The sequence below is a fragment of the Lynx rufus genome, unplaced genomic scaffold (assembly GCF_022079265.1).
Source record: "Lynx rufus isolate CCGP_SWC_20201006 ecotype Redwood Valley unplaced genomic scaffold, mLynRuf1.p SCAF_4, whole genome shotgun sequence".
NCBI lineage: Eukaryota > Metazoa > Chordata > Mammalia > Carnivora > Felidae > Lynx > Lynx rufus.
The window spans coordinates 148,879,678-148,897,412 of NW_025814856.1; positions in this window are offsets into that span (position 1 = coordinate 148,879,678).

The window sequence follows — 17,735 nt, forward strand, 5'->3', positions numbered from 1 at the left end:
ACTCGGCTGCCCCTGTGCCAAATGGAGGAGGAAGGATGGCTCACATCACTGATAGCAAGATGACATAGTCACCCCCACCCCCATCTCTGTTTTCTATGCCAGGCACCTGTCAGGGGATGTGATGGCTGATGAGAAGAAATGGAAGCCCACAGATCCTTCTGTGATGAGACACAGGTTCTCCCGGAATGTCAAGAATCCCAGGGAGGAGAAGGACCTCACGTGGACTCCACTCTGGTTCAGGAAATTATTCAGCTAGTAACTATAGGGAAAGTGGCATCCGTGTCATTTTACGGACCAGAAGACAAACTGGGAAAGAAACCAGTGAAAGGAAGTGATCGACACCTGGAATCATGAACGTTAGAGCTGGTCAACAAGTCAGAGATCTGCAACCCACCCCTCATGTTGAAAGTGAAAACTCTGACCAGATAATGTGACTTGTTCCCACCCACACAACTCCGGTAAAACATATATGAAACTTATCTAACGACATAATCCCCCAACTTAATCTCAGGTTTTGATCATGTACCCCACATATCAATTTTCCATATTTTATCCCATCAGAAGTGTTTTAATAAAGTCATGGGACAAGAGATTCCTTCCATTCACACACATTTATTGTGTGTTTACCCTATGCAAGCCACTGATAAAAAAAGGAAAAAGCAGTCCACTTCATGAAAAGTAGCAATTAGGAATGTATTGCTCATGTCTAAATAAATAAACTTTAAAAACATAACTTTTCTCTGTCTCCTGGGATACAGAAATTGGAACTGATTAGACCTGAGTTTTCCATCATTTTAGGTTAGGAGAGAATACTCAAAAGGCCCCCACACTCGGTCTAAATGCTGAATTATATGCCACGTTGCATTCAGGATTTATTGTGATGAGACTGTGGAAGACTAGGTTCTCACTGAAAGTTCCTTTGAAAGCTCTGAAAAGAACTTCCAATGATTGTTTTGAGTTTATTTTTGAGAGAGAGAGGGACTATCAGCGCAGAGCCTGACGCAGGACTTTAATTCACGAACCATGAAATCATGACCTGAGCTGAAATCAAGAGTCAGACGCCTAACCGATGGAGCCATCGAGGTGTCCCAGATCTTCCAATGATTCTTAACTGAAAGAACCTAGCAGAGACACTGAACCTAATAATGAAGACTTGTTTTTCACTAAAGATCCTGTAATGAACATACACATTATATACAACAGATAATACAGATCTGGACTAGACACTCACTCAGCTTCCCTGCCTGGTTATAACAGGGAAAGGGTGACAGTGGGATTCTGGACCTGACAGATCCCAAGTGGCTTTCTGCACTCTCTAGGTCTTGCCCACAACCTTTGCTTTTGACCAGTCCCACAGTGAGTCTGTGGCACAGCTAAGTTGCAGGACTCGGGGGGTTCCATGCACAGCCCTCAGTGGCCTGGTTGAACTTAAAGGCTGAGTGTCTAAGGAATATCACATCAAACACTTCTCAATTATTTACTCGAGTTAAAGCTGGATAAAAATGAGTTTCATAGGCTGGTCTGATGGGAAGCAAGGAGAAGGAATGATGCCTGATGTCTAGAAGAAGGAGGGTAAAGAGCAAAAAGCAGAGGGAACTGTTGCTAGGCAATCAGCCCCTCCCCCCCACCAAAGAGGGGGTGGCGCTTCTGTGTGGACCGGATGTAGATAAGCCTCCGCTAGTTCAGCATCACTTGGTAGGACCTCCCAGTTCTTCTCCAGTGTCTGCCTGCTGCCCCTGCCCCTGCCCCTGTCCCCACAACAGGTGAGCCATGGATTTACTGTGCCCCAAGAACAGCTCTACTCAGTGCAGAGAAGCAGAAAAGAGAGGCATAAAGAATGGGGGAACAAAAGAGATGGGGAAGCATACGAAAGAACCAAGAAATTGAAAACAGCAAAAGATCTCTTCTCTAGCATCACCCCTGGAGCCCAGTTTTCTGCCTGGGCTCTTAACTCATCCTGCGGACCCCACTGGCAGTGGTGTGCAGGCGGCGAGAAGCAGTCTGGGAGGAGGTTGTAGGACATTTCAAGGGGCACGTGGGTGAGTGCGTGTGGAGGACAAGAGAGCAGGTTTCTGAGTGTTGTTTGTAAATTGTCTTCGGAACATACCGCGCCTTTTCTTGGTCGTTTTGTCTCTTTGCCTGCACTTGTTATTTTCCACATGTGGCTCAGAGTTCACATCGGGTGGAGACTCGACCCCGGCCAGGGCTGCTCCACCGAGGCGACCACTGCTAAGAGCTGGGAGGACTGCGTCCTGTACCAGCACTGAATTATAGGTGAGCACAACGGGGCACTGAACAAGTTACCGGAATGGAAAGGAAACGATAGCAGCATGAAGCTTGCTCCAATCAGACCTTGGGTCCTGTGGCCTTTAACACACCATATTTCATCTAATCTGAGGTACCAATTGCAAAGTACACTATAATTTTGTGTACTACTAAAAAAAACAAAAAAGAAAAGAAAAAGAAAAAAAATGATGGCAATTAACTAGGACAACACATTGATTGTAAGATACGTTCAGTTTGGAGATGTTAAGATGTGTGGGAAAATGTGTGTCTTAGAGGTATTAAAATACAGGAAAATCTAAATCCCTTGGCATTGAAGCCCTTCCCAATGGTCTCATCAACACGTCTAGCTTCATGCCCAGGCCCCACGCTGTGTGGACTGCACTTCAGCCAGACCTGATTCTCCTTCATCGGCACCCTCACACCTTCTCAGTTCTGGGCCTGGGTCGATGTTTCTCCTTCTGCATGCAAGGCCGCCCTGGGCCCCAGCCTCCCCCTCTCCTCTGGGCCCGTCTGACCCTTTGGTTCATCCTCCTGTGGCCCTTACCCCATTCCTCCACAGCACAGTTGTGAGTATTTCAGGGTTCGGTTCTTTTTGTAGGTCATGAGTGCCTCAAGGAAGACAGAACGATAGTTCATGTTTACTGAGTATTCACTACATGCCAGGTAATAGAAGTGTATACGGCTACATGCATTCTGTCTGTGCGGGTGCTATTGTTATGCAATGAGGGAAACAGATAACAGAAGGCAGCTGTGCCACATTCACACAAGCTATTGACTAAGTAGAGTACCTCATCTAAATGGGATTCAAACCCAGGTCTGGGTGACTCCGCCGCCCCATTTTTGATCTTTTTGGATCTGAGCGGCCTAAGCACCAGCATCGCAAGTGGCATAAAGTGAATACTCAGTAAATGCATGGGACAGGAACGATCAATCCATCATGGGATTTCCCTGTGGCATCGATAGAGCTTGAGGAGACTGTTTACTCTTGCTCTGTGGCTCCCTCTTCCTCTGCCCCGTAACATCGGGAAAATCATTCCTGCTGTTGGGGAATTTATGATTGGAAGTAAAACACGGACTTTGAAGGCGTTACTGAAAAGGAGGGGAAAAGGCAACTCAATAAAAATAGTAACACTGGATAAACATATGAATAACAATGCTGATCATAACAATAGAATTCAGGAGCCATAGTAATATACTTAGGCAAATAAGGGTTCTGTGAATATAATGAGTTACAGACAGATTAATCTTAGCTATAAGATAAGAAGCTTCTGTGATTGTTGCTGTTGTTATTATAAGTTAAGCTGGGCTTTAAGGTATCATGCTATAGAAAACTTGAAAAGCACAACCCAAAGCAAGAGCCCTGTCTCCTGCTTCACTGACTTACATGTGTTTGTGGGTACAGATGAGAGGCCAGCATTTCCCACTGGTCCCCTCACAGGCCAGAGTGGGGGTGATCTCTGACTTTTTTTTTAATGCTTTTATTTATTTTTGAGAGAGAGAGCACGCGAGTGTGCGCATACTAGTGGGGGAGGGGCAGAGAGAGGAAGAGAGAGAATCCCAAGCAGAGCCGGACTCAGAGCCCGATCCAGGGTTCAATCCCACAAACCATGAGATCATGACCTAAGTTGAAATCAAGAGTCGGATGCTCAACTGACTGAACCACCCAGGCACTGCCCCTGATCTCAAGAGAAGGTACCCTGGCTGAGCCTCCCTAGGAGGTTTGTAAGGACTGAGGGTGACCGGGTCTGGCAGATGTCTCTTGGGAAAAAGGGTAAGAGAAACAGCACTCAATGTTATAGTGTTAAGGATCAATTGACAGAGTAAGATTTTTTTTTAAGGTTAGAAATACTGTAAAAAGAAAGGAAGCTACTTTGAAATGACAAAGAGTAGATAGGGTATATGCTTTTGATGGAAAGTCCTTTTAAAAAAATTAATTGTAAAACCTACATAATGTAACACATACCATCTTAACCATTTTTTAAGTGCATAGTTCAACAGTGTTAAATATGTCGGCATTGTTCTATACCCATCGCCACTGTCCATCCACAGAGCCATCTGTCTTGTAGAACTGAAATTCCGTGTCCATGAAATATGAGCCTCCCAGTCCTCTCTGGCCCCAGCCCCCTGACAACCACCCTTCTTTCTGTCTGGAAAGTCCCTTTTAAATGGACCATTTCATAATCATTATTGCACTGCTCTTTCAGGGAGCCTAAAGTCCTTCTGAAACTTTCACCCTTTGAGAGGGAAGGGTCATCCTTCCAGAATCCTTGGCTTGGAGAAACACTGGTAAGAGAGCAAGTGGGAAACTGAGGCTTGCCTGGGAGCAGTGAATAGGTTAAGTGCACAGGCAGGTACCACCTCTCTGATAAGAAGTACTTAGTCTGATCCACAGCTGTCACCCTCCCTCGCTCCCGCCCATAGCTCCCGTAACACCCACTGTCAACTCGACTACTGTGCCTTACCAGGATGACATAAGTGCAGTGCCTGCCTGGAGGAAGGGGAATAGATGGCCTCCTCGAAATCACCTGCTCTTGTACACATGAGACAAGTCCCCTGAATGAGCGCATCCCAACAGTGTCTAAGACACAGTGTGCCCCCCAGAGATGATCATTTCCTGTGTGTGCCATGATATGATAAAGGACTGTTGATAATACTACTGTTGAAGTATGAATCTTCCCATCCCACAAGACAAAACACTCAGAATACCGAGCCTCTCTGTGGGGAGGGGAGACTAGTGCAACAAAGGATCACTTAGAGCCTCAACTCCTGTAGAGCAAGGACCATGAGCCTTGCCTACTTTCTGCACTCAGAATAGTGTGCTCACCCCTGCAAATCAGGGCTGGTGCCCACACCCTCACCCCTTCTCTCTGTGTTATTCTTCAGCTTCCTCCTTCCTTTGCTCTCCTTTATGTTGTTTCATTATCTATGTGACTGGTTTGATGCAGATTCCCAACAGCTGTTCATCAAAACATCTTCTATTTCTACCTCTGCCCTCAAAGTACTGTCATGTCACTGTCTGTATTACAATTTAATTATGTGTCAAGGATGGAGAGAGCTGAGAGGAACTCACTTTTCAGTGGAACAAGGGGCTAATAATATCTCCAAGGCACGCAGGGATCCTGTAACTAAAGCCACAGCAATGCATGCCATAGCAAGGAGAAAATCTCCTCTAATAAGAGAAATGAGGATCATCGTAGATCCAGTGTGTCCTCGGAAGCATCTTATCTCAGCTTTCTCATTGGAAATTTGTACATAATAAATATTTCCTCAACAGAATAGGTACTGACCACTGACAAATGTAAAGTGAACAAATGGATGAATGCACACATATATTTGGCTAGATCTTAGATCTTCAAAATAATTGCTTTCGGGAAGGCTGTAGGTATATGAAAGTAGGAAATTCATTGATGGGCAGAGTGTTTAATAATCTACAAGACACAGGCATTAAAGTCCAGATTCACAGCACATTAGGCCTGGTTACTCTAATATTCGAGTTCTCAGAACACATATAAATATACAGCATTGGTTACCTATTCCACTAACCCGACACTCCACAAGATCATCATTAATCTCAGTAAATGAACAACTCCAAAGAGCCATTTGGATAATGGTGAACTATAATAATTTGTACATCCATGGGTGCTTGTCACATTAACATTTGTCTCTTGCCTACCTCTTGAGGGCAGAAAAACTCAGATGTACCCTGTATATTGAGCTCTCCTACAGAAAGACATGTCATATCTCAACTACAATGATAATAACCGTGTAGCTTGCCATGAATCTCTGTTGAATGAATGAATGGATGGGTCAACAAGAGCATCTGTCACAACTCACAGGGAAGGAAATGATACAATCCGTGGTTCTAACATGACTTCAAGCCAGTCAGTTGCTCTGGGAACTCCACAGAGTGGTGCCCTCTAAATCTGGGCGCTACTAGCCCACCCCATTCGGGAGCTTCCTTCCAATAACCATGACTACAGTACGCTCCTGGCAGGGCCCCAGGGGCTCCAGTGTTTGGCCCCAAGAGTAACTCTCCTGGCAGTGCCTCGCGGAAGGGCCCAGCTGGATCATAAATTGTATGGACAGAGATAAAGACACACATGTTCTCTTGGCTCAAAGACGTCAGCGTGGCACATTACCCTCCCCTCTTCCAGGCCAGCATGGGAATTCACATGGCTTCCTCTTTCCTCCACTTTTCCTCCACTCCCCACTCTATCCCTTTCTCCTCTTTCCCCATCTGCTGCACGAGCCATAAGGCTCCTATAATTCCTGGTCACTGGAGCTGCATATCATTCCAGAGCTGGTACAGCAGGCTGTTTGTTGGGATGACCTTGAAATGACCCTCTCTCTGGATCCGAGTCTCTGCGCTGGTTTAGACAGACAGACAGCTGTGGGCAGATGAAAAGCTTTCAAGTTGAAGTCAGCGGACCCTGATCCAGACACTGCCGCTCGCTACCTGGGTGACTTCGGGTAAGATGTTTGATCTCTCTGAGCCTTGCAAAATAATGCAAACCTCACAGGCGGGTTGTAAGCACCCAATGAGATATCTCATAGCTTTAATTAAACTTAGCATTTCTAGCATGCCTTGAAAGGTTCAAAGTATCTTCACAACTTTGGATCACCTAGAGGGAGGAAGGTGGGTATTTTAACTCAACTTTTAAGGAAAAAAAATTTTTAAAAATCCCCCCAGTTTAGAAATATTATGTGACTTGACCAACTCAATAATGGAGGAGGCAGGACTAAGACCCAGGTTACCAGATTCCCCCTCCAGGGCTAATTCCACCCCTCTCTCTGTAAAAGTAAGTCCTGTGGCTACAATTTTTGTGGTAGGCCTATTCTCCTAACATGACGGAAAGACCACAGAACAATCAGGAAACCTTTGTTTTCCCCTTGCGGCCACTAGATTTCAACCTGTTGGACTCCATGAAAGGACATGCCATTCTTCATTTATACGTTGTGCTTCAGTTTCCCTCTGTCTGCCCACCACAGCAGGAGCAGATGCCGCTCTCCTACTGAAAATGGTCAGGATTATGGAGAGCACTGGCCAAAGTCCTCTGAGATACTTAGAGATTAATTCTGGAGAAATCACACACACACACACACACACACACACACACACACACACACACACACTTTCCTAGAAACTCAGACCAGTCTAAGCTCTTGAAGGATGTGCCTTTGCAAAGGCTCAGGTAGATACTATTGATGAGCTGTCTATTATTCAGAGCCTTGAATGACAAGGTGAGGTATTTTTGATGGTGCTATCAGTAGGTGGTGAGATTTGCTCAGCAGCAAGAAGATGACGTTAAGTGAAGGGTCAGAGAGAAATAAATTACATTCCTCTGATGACCTTGGCAAGGATGATAAAATATAAATATCATGGACGTTACCACGTTTTCTTTTTTTCTGGTTGTCACTTGGGACAATTAGCTAATACAAACAAGGCCAATAGAAAGCTTTCGGATTTTTCACCTGCCCTCTGCCCCTCCCCGGTGGCATGACCCGCGACAGGCAGCATCCGGGCCCTCACAGCTGAAGCCCCTCCCCACAAAGGAGAAACAGAGGGCAAGGTCAGATCTTTCTTTTCTAGCCCAGAAAGGTTGCTGGGAAGAGCTCAAGGGCCAGTGTGGGGTGGGAAGCTGGGATGCATCTCCATGACAACCACCCAGGCCCAAGGCCAGTTTCATCACCTGGAAACTAAACAAGACACGGACAGACGGAGGGAGTAGCTGTTGGGGAGTTTGGATTCTCCTAAGATGAGCCTGTTTGTATGTGCATGTGTGTGTTTGTCGATGAGTGTCTGAGTGGGTGAGGGAAGGGGAAGAAACAAATTGAGAAACGGACTGGGAAATGACAAAATCAATGCCAGCTCAGTGAAGAGATTTTGGTGCCCACAGAAAGAGCTGTCCAAGATGGCCAAGCAGGAGGAGATGGGGCGGTCACAGAAGGAGAGGCAGGCTGAGAGTCCAGTGCTTAGCCGGCTGCCCAGGAGGACAGGCACTTGTGTGCTCCTAGAAGAGTCTGAAAACCACACCTGAGGTCTGGGGGATGAGGGGAAGGCAGTCAATGAGGATCACACAGATAGAGGCAGAGCCTGGACCTCATCCCAGGCTTCTAACCCTTGGCCCAGGGCTCTCCTTGTTTCTTCAGTTGGCTTCACTTTCTCCTTCTCCCCCTTTCACAGCTTGTCCAGGCAGCCTTTGCTTTTCAGAGGCACTTCAGTGCTCCTGGCATGTTCATTTTAGCCAGATTTCCCCTGCAAGGAAGCATGGAGAGGGGACGGTTGGACACCATGATTTGGGTACGTTCCCAGACACAGCTCTTCTGGGACAGACATGGGAGAACCCTAAAAGGGAAGGAGGGACAAATTTCATTTGCCTCGCAGTTTTTCCTGAGGTTGGTGCTGGAGGGGTGATTTATGGGGTAGGAGGTGTCAGACGCACACCTGCCCCCCTCCTCCACCTGCCCACTAGTCAGCTGGAAAGACGGAGGTGGACGGGCCAGATTGCCTGGGTTCTGGACCTACCACTTGCTAACTGTATAACCTCGCCCACACAACCTCTTTGCCTCAGTTCCCTAATCGCTAATATGGGGTAATAACATTACCCACGTAGGCCAGTGCTGTCGCTAGCAATTCTCCTACAGCCTTGAGGGCAGTCCAGTCTGAGGACACAGCAGACACATCCCAGCATGTGAGCAAGTAGATGGGAGACTGCCCATCTATCCTTCTCTTTCCAAACCTGTTCTCTTCTGCTTCGGTGTTTCCCAAATATTTCCCCATCATGACACACACAGCAAAGTCCTGCATATTTCCAGTGTGTGCCGAGGTAACCTGGAGGGTTGCTCGCAGAGGCAGGCGGATGGCTCCAGGGGTTCTGGCTACCCAGGCCCTTCCTGGTGGCTCCCAGGGCTGTAGGGATCAATAGCTAGGCACACTGCAACCAAGGCAAGGGGCAAGAAAGCACAACCCCCCAGATAAGGGTAAGGGTGGGGTAAAGCAGGTTAGGGAGACCCCAGACCCTGGGGCCAGGGAAATTCTGGGCACTTCTCGTTTAGGATTATTTGCATCAAACCCTGCCAGACAAGGCAGATAGGATTCCCCTGGTTAGCTCAGGCCTAGGGGACCCACCTGCAGTCTTGGGGGTAGAGGCCACCCTCCTTACATTTCTGGTCACCGTGCTATGGGAGGAAAGTGAAATGAATGACTGGTGGGGAACCTCCCACAGCGCCCACCACAGATGGATCAGGACAGGAATCCTCACAGGAACGGCATTCCATGGCTGAGACACTCCCCCTGTGATGCTTTCCCCAATACACACTCCGGTCTGCTCATCTGTAAAACAGGGGTAGCTAGCCAGGTTTCCAGCCCCGAGAGATCTGCCACGGACAACAATGGCTGCGGTGAGCCTTCTATTAAAGGACCAAACATTTGAGCTTTTCTTGAAAGACTTTTTTTTTTTTTCCAAAATAAAAGGGTTATTTAGTTCTTTTTCTCCCTCTCTCTTCACGGCACCTTTCAACCCGGGAGCTGCCAAAGAAGTTCTGAGCTAGGGCTATGTATAGAAAGCACATCACTCACTACTAAAATAGAGATTGTACAACTCCCCCGCACCATTTCGGGAGAGCAGGGAGAGCGACCAGGTCCAGCCCAAATGGGGGAGGGGGAGAGAGGTCACCACGACACTCCCTCGTGGGCAGAGGGGGGTCTTACACGGGGCACGCGCCAAGGGCGGGCACTGGCAGGAACTGTAGCACTTTTGTGATGGAAGGAATCCCCTCAGGGCATCTCATTCATGCTCCCGGATGCAGTTCATCATACTTGGGAAGGACCTTCAGGGACAGGAAATTTGATAAATTCCCATTCCAACGCTTCACGACCCTGACCGCGAAGGAGCTCTTCCTAATAACTAGGCTACAGGCTGCTTCCCACAGCTTAAATGCATTCTGCCTTCTGATGTCCTTCGTGGAGATGGGGAACAGCTGGTCACCCTCCTCCACTTCATAACCCCTCTTATATTGACGATGGTTATTATGTCACCCCTAACCCTTTGCATCTCCTTGTTAGAAAAAAAAAAACCCACAAAACCAAAAAACTCCAATTTCTTTGTAGTGGCAAAGGCCTTTTTTCTTTGTCCCAACTCATCCCAACCCATCCTCATCCTCCTTTTCTTTTTAAAGTTACAGTCTTTCTCCCAGCCTTGTTGTAAGATCGGTGGAGCACATATAACTATCATTCCCACTGCACCAGCATCAGAGTAGAGGTTGAAGTATTGGCAGTGGGGGAAGGGAAGGAGCCTGTGTTGTGCGCCTACCCCCTGCAAGCTGGCTGCTCCCCCTAGCTCCTCTCCTTCTTCGCAGCCTCAGGAGGTATCTCAGCCTCAAATCACAGAGGTGGAAGCTGAGGTTCAGAAAGAGTAAGTCACCTGTTCAAGGTTATCCGGTTCATAATCACCGTAGCTCAGATCTGCAGTGGTCACTCACAGACCCGTTCAGACCAAGACTGTATTAAATCCACCCAGACAAATGTGAATCAAGACCACACTGAGAATATCACTCCACGTTCGCCAGGATGGCTATGAAGAAAGACAGACAATAACAAGTGTTGGCGAGGAGCTGGGAAAACTGCAATTCTCACACGTTTCCAGTGGGAATGTCAATATAGATTGAGGGTATCATCCCCAGATTTCAGGGCTAGCTATATATCCAAGAGAAATGAAAACATATGTTGATGTAAAAACTTATACACAAATGTTGAAAGCAGCATTATTCATAATAGCCAAAAAGTGAAAATATCCCAAAAGACCATCACATGAGGGCTGGATAAATAAAATGTGCCATAATCATATAAAGGAATATTACTCAGCCATAAAAAAGAATGAAGTGTGGACACATACTACCACATGTCTGAACCTTGGAAACACTATGTTGAATGAAAGAAGCCAATCACAAGGGACCACGTAGTGTATGATTCTGTTTTTATGAAATACCTGGAACAGGAGAATCTGTAGAGATGGAAGGCACACTGGTGATTTTCTAGGGATGGGAGGCATGGGGACCGGGGAGGATGATGGCTAAGGTTAGGCGTTTCTTTATGGAGTAATGAAAATGTTGCAAAATCGACTGTCGTGATGGTTGCACATCTCCGTAATTATGCTAAAAGCCATTGAAATGTATTCTTTACATGGGTGAATTGTGTAAAATGTGAATTATAGCTCATTAAACCTGTTTAAAAAAGAAACACTATACTAAATCCTTGAACTCTGCTTAATAAATGTTTGGGAATCCTTTATTCTCTTGAGAATTGGACCAAGGTTCCATAAAACAGGTCCTTGGATCAATTTCTGGACTGTGTTCTTAAGACTTGCCCATAGTTGGCCATCCCATCACCGCCGGCAGTGGATGTGAGAATGGCCATTGGCTCCACTATCCTGGGAGGGAGGACCCTGGGCCCAGGAAGAAGGCAGGTGTGTAGGATGTGTCTGGAGGAGCCCCACGTCCATCTGCTCCATTGCCGATGGAAGGCAGCAACGCAAACAGCCAGGGCTGTCCAGGCATGAAGTGAGGCAAGCATAGGACCAAGGACGTAGAGTCCCGGCCACTTGCCAGAACCACCTTCCCTCAAGCGGCAGGAGCCATGGGCTTTTCAGCCAGAAGTTCTGAAAAGAAAGGAGTGTCCATCTGCCTTTCACTCCTTCGTCGTTCTGTCACTCATCAGAGCTCCAGAGAAAGAGGAGGCAAAAAAAGAAGGGAAGAAAAGAGCATGCCGAGACCAGTTGGAAAATAAAAGGGGGCCAATTCCCTCTTATTAAGCCTGTTATTAGGCTGTGAATCAAATTAAACCACAGGGCTTTCCACTTACAGAGTGCTATTTTAAGGCTTATTAGACTGTATTAGGATTGGCATACATTTCCACTGACATAGTACTGGCCTTTAATTGGATTTGAGGGTGAGGAGGCTGCTCTCAGCTGCATAGGCCCCTGCAGGGGAGACTTGGCGTTCTCCTCACGGCTTTCCCGCTTCCCCTGCTGGCGGCCCTCCGAGAGCCAAACGGGGCCTGTGACCCATTCAGATCCAAAACACAGCTGTCCTCCTCCTCTTCCTCCTCTCTCTCTTCCTCCTTTGATAAACTGCCCAGAGGCCCAGCAGGCCCCTCCCACAAATATGAGCACCCATCACTGACTCTCCCGTTCTCAGAGCTGTGGGCACCCCCAAGGCTGGGCAGCAGACATCTGTCTGATGCAGGAGTAGAGTCCCAGAGAGAGAGTGAGAGAGACAGGCAGCTTCACCTATTCTGGTTCCAGGCAGCTGTGGATGTAAAGGCTGAGCCCCAGTGGAAGATGGGTTTTTTTCACAGGGAGCTGATGAAGAGGGGGATTTGTTGGCCTTGGCCTTCAAATCCCCTCTCATCGCCTGCCCCAAACACAACTGCTAGACTTTGGGAAATAACTCCCTCCGGTCAGTCCTTGGCTGCACCCCAGGGGCAGGTGGTTGAGTCTGAGGTGGAAGAAAGGTGGAAAGGAGTTCACACACGGAATGGGGAGATGAGCATTCACGAATGTTCACTGAGCAGACACTGGGCTCTGAACACCCAGAATGGTGCTCTACAGGAACCTCCTTCTTTTATCCTTTGCAATCTCTGCCGAGGACTAGGAGTATGAAGCAGCTAGTCCCGTGGCCAAGCCTATGGCTTCTGGAGTCAGACAGACCCCTGCCTACCATTGGGCCATGTGATCAACTTCCTTGTAACTCCTTTGTAACATGGCAACACCCCTTCCTTCCACTTCCAGGGTTGATTTGAGAATTGAGACAATGCAGGTAACTGTGAGTGTATGTCTTAAGAACATTAGTGCCTCTCCTTTGCTTGAAAAATTTCAAATATTTCTACCAAAAGGCATCATAACAGTAACAGACCTCACCAGTCAAGTACATTACAAAATAATGTTGGGAAGAGAAATATCTTGGTACACAGACAAGTATGTATGAAATACCACTTCCCAAAATATTGCTCAAACATGAAAAAAAATCCCAAATTCCTTAAGATTTTCCACTAATATATGTGAACATCGCCTGCTCCCACTTGCCAAGATGCTTCTTGGCTTTCCTTTGATGTCTTCAATTTCCACACTTGTTTTTAGCTCTTCTGCCAGAGCCATGTGCTTGTTTATTTTTACTACATTTTTATGACGTTTCTGCTATAGCAATAAGTTTTGCATTATTAGTTTTATCAAATAACAGAATGTCTGGTTGGTTGGCAGTGATTTATTGGCCTAGATTTTATGGCTCCATCCCAGAATACTTTTTGTGATTACTTTCTAAGTTGTTCTTAGATCCACTCTTAAATATGTGTTTATGCCCTTATTAACTCATGTTTAAGGGCTAATTGTATAGTATAAACTTAGCATCAGTGTGATGCCAATTGCTATAATCTTATCATTATTACTTAATTACAGGTGTGTGCACTTAGTTCCATGTAACGGATAGATGTCGGGAAAGTCACTTGTCGATCTGATATTTACAAACGGAATCTTTTTTTTTTATATTCGCTAGGAAGCTTTTCCCCCCAATACGTATTGTCGCACCTTAAAATATCTGTTTGGCAAGTGCAGTGTATTTGGGATATTGAATGTCCCGAAACTGAGGAGAAACCTTATTAAAGAACAAAGACAAATAGACAAGCATGATCTCAGCTCTGCAATTTGTAGCTTCCTCCACCTGTCTTACTTGAGCCAATAAGTATATGAATGACTTGGCTCTATCTCAGAGGCAGAGAAAGCATGTGTTCTGCACCGCCCCCCCCGCATTAATCAAGGGGAGAAACTGAGGCAGAAGGACAGAGAGTACCTTGGTTGACCTCGCGGGTGGGTACCTGCTGCTCTGTTCTCTGCAGGGAAGGCCCTCTTATTCAGGCATTCACCAAGACTGCCATGCTTCTTGGGCGCTTTGCACCTCCTTGGTGTCTGTGCTCTTTTCATGTCAGATCTGTCTCCCTCATGGAGCCTGAGCCCCAGGGGTTTTCTCTTCCCTACCCCCAACACATGTCCTCATTGCTCACTGACCCCCAGAGAGATCCACATCAGTAAGAGGGGGACCTCCTGGAATGTTCCCCCAAGGGAACATCAAAGGAGCAACTGTCCTGCTGGGATTGGATTAATGGCATCTGAATCATTACAGCCAGAACTGTGCACGCCTGCAAGCGGGGGGCACTGGCAGAATGTGTGTGCATGTGTGTGTGTGTATGTGTGTGTGTGTGTGTGTGTGTGTGCACATGTGCATGTGCTGAATACATGCATAGCAAGGGGTTTAAATCAGGAATGAGTGCAAATCCACAAACATGTATTGTATCATCATGGACTCATGGACTTCATAATTAAGGTAGGACAAGTTTTATTTGAAACCCACTGGGGTCTAAGATCTTTCTAGGGCTCAGTTATCTGGAGTTGAAGTGCTTTATGTTCACATTTTTGCTGCTCTACCATTACAGCTTTGCTTTTCCCATCGAGGAATAGGATATTCAGATGGTGGAAGGTGGTAGGCTAGAGTCTTTAATAAAAATAACTTTTATCAGAATACATTGTCAGCATTGTTTAGCACTAACATGTGTAGGTTACGGACGCAGGGGCAGGCTGCTTAGTGCATGGCTCCGTGGGTGTGTTTGTTTGTATACATATGTGTGTGTCCCTAATGCACCCCTTCTCTGCAGATGGCTCTAATTAGTCTGGGCAAGGAAAGCTCTTGGAGAGGGATTCTTTGCCTTCAAAAGGGAAGACAATCTAGCTCCTCCCTCTGCTTAGCAACCAGCACGTACAGATGCGGCAAATGCAGAGAACCAGAGAAGTGGTCTGAAGCTCCACAAAGGCCTCCCGGGAGGCAACTTGCTGACAGCCCCAGGAAAGCGTGGAGAAGGCGCCTGAGTTCCTTGTCAGCACTGGCGCCTTTCTAGGGTGCTTCTCTGAGTGGCTTTGAAACAAAATGATTGCAAAAGATCAGGCAAATGCATGCCTTCCTCTACTGGACTTACTGCGGGGGTAGTCCAGGACCCAAGCATCCCCTCCTTTGGAGTACCACCCCCCCACCATTCAAGGGAGGTCTTGGTGGCAGGCAGGACCCAGTGCCCTCACTTTGGAGGCAGAAAGGGCTGGATGCGCCCTCTTCCTGCCTCTGGCCATAAGAGCCCTGGGTTCGTCAATGAAGTCTTGCTTCTAAGACTTTGGATCTCCAGCAATGACACACATGGAAGAATGGTTAGAAATTGTTCAGGATGGCCGTGGTGAGTCACAGTGGGGACAGCACATCCTGCAGACTGTTCCTGCTAAAAGATGCCCGTCACACTTCCAGATGCCCGAGTGCCCTGATTCTTGTACTTCGTCCGAACCTGTTCCTCAAGCTACTCATCCATTCTGGGAGGCCCTGATATCCTTCCCCATAAATTCTCCTTTTGATTAAGATAACCCGAGTCAGTCTCTGTTAGTTGCAACTGAAACATCCTAACTGATAAATCCCCAAGACAGCTGACGTCAGATTTCATTACTGGCTATGAGCAAGAAATGCACCCAATCGTCTCCATTTCCATATAACATTCAGATAAATGAGACCATCAAGTGCTTGGCAGACTCTTTTCTTCCTTCCTTCCTTCATTCAATTAGCATCTACCTGGCACTAACTAGGTGCCTGGCACCGTTCTAGGTACAAGAGATACAGCAACAAATAAGAGAACATCTTTGTTTTCATGTAGTTTATGTCCTGGTTGAGGTTGGGGAGACAAACAATCACAAACAGGCAGATAAATAACTCCTGTGTCAGGTGTTCGTAAGTGCTGTGAAGGAGAAGAAACCCAGGAAAGAGGGATAGACAGCGCTGGAGATACAGTGTGGTTGCTTAATAAAGTGGGGCTAGAGAAGGCTTCTCTGATGAAATGGCTTTGGGACTTCCAGAGAGGAAGGGAGCTGGTTAGGCAGACATGGGGGAGAGACAGTCCCTAGAACAGGCAACCAAAGATTCAGGGACTCTGTGGGAGTCTGAAGTGTGCTGAAGAAATAGCCAGGAGGCCAAGCTGGAGACTACGGGCCAGGGGGGAACATGGTGGCAGGTGAGCTTGGAGAGAGCAGGAGGTCGCCGGGGGAAGGACCTCCAGAGCCACTGGAAGAACCCTGGGTTTTCCACAAAGCGGGTTGGGAAGCCACCGGAAGATGCTGAACACTGGAGCAACATGACCCCACTGGTGGGTCTCCACCAGGTGCCGTACTGAGAATAGACTTTGGGGTGGGGAAGGGGAAGAAGCAAGGAAACCAGTGAGGAGGTTATTGCCACAGGTCTAGGCGATGGGGTTGCTCTTAACTTAGCTGGAGGAGACTGGAAGGAGGGTCAGGTTTTACAGAGAAATCAAGGGTGTGACGTTAGGCATGTTAAGTCTGAAATGTTTATTGGACTCCCAAGCAGAGATGCTGAACAAGCATATGGGTGTCAGCGTGGAATTCAAGGAAAAGATTTGAGGCCGGAGACGTGATTTGGGGAGCCACCAATGTCTACATGGTGTTTGTAGACAGGGAAGTAAATGAGGCCTGCTAGGTAGTGAGTTAGAGAAAAGAAGAGATCCAAGGATAAGGAGCCTGGCACTCTAAGCAGACAGGTCTAAGAAGGCAAAACCAGATAGAGCGAAAGGGAAGGAGGAGGAGAGGGAGGGGGAGAGAGAGGAAAGGAGAGAAAAAGGGAGAGGAGGAGGGGAAAGTGAGAGAGAGGAAGGGGAGAGGGAGAGAGAGAGAGAGACCCCCTGAGGCCAAGAGAAAAAAGTGTCTGAAGGAGGGGGTAAGCTTTCAAATAAACACCTAAATTTACACCCCAAAAAACTAGAACCAAGCCCAAAGTTAGCAGAAGGTAGGAAATAATAAAAATTAGAACAGAAATAAACAAAATAAAGAATAGAACAAAAATCAATGAAACTAAGAAATACTTTTTTGAAAAGATCAACAAAATTGGCAAACCCTTAGCCTAAGAAAATAACCTCAACTAAATAAAATAAAAAATGAAAGAGGAGACATTACAACTGATGTCGCAGAAATACATAGGATCATAAGAGACTACCAGGTATGATTGTACATCAACAAATTGGATCACCTAGAAGATAAAGATAAATTGCTAGAAACATAGAACCTACTATGACTCAATCATGAAGACAGAAAATCTGAAAAGACTAGAACTAGTGTGGAGACTGAATCAGTCATCAAAAACCTCCCAATAAAGAAAAGCCCAGGAACAGATGGCTTCACCAGAGAATTCTACCAAACATTTAAAGAAGACTTAATGTCAACCCTTCTCAAATTCTTCCAAACTATCAAAGAGGAGGGAACACTTCCAAACTCTTTTTTTGAAGCCAGCATTACTCTGATGCCAACGCCAGACAAAGACATTATAAGAAAACTAGAGACCAATATCTTTGGATGAGTAAAGATGCA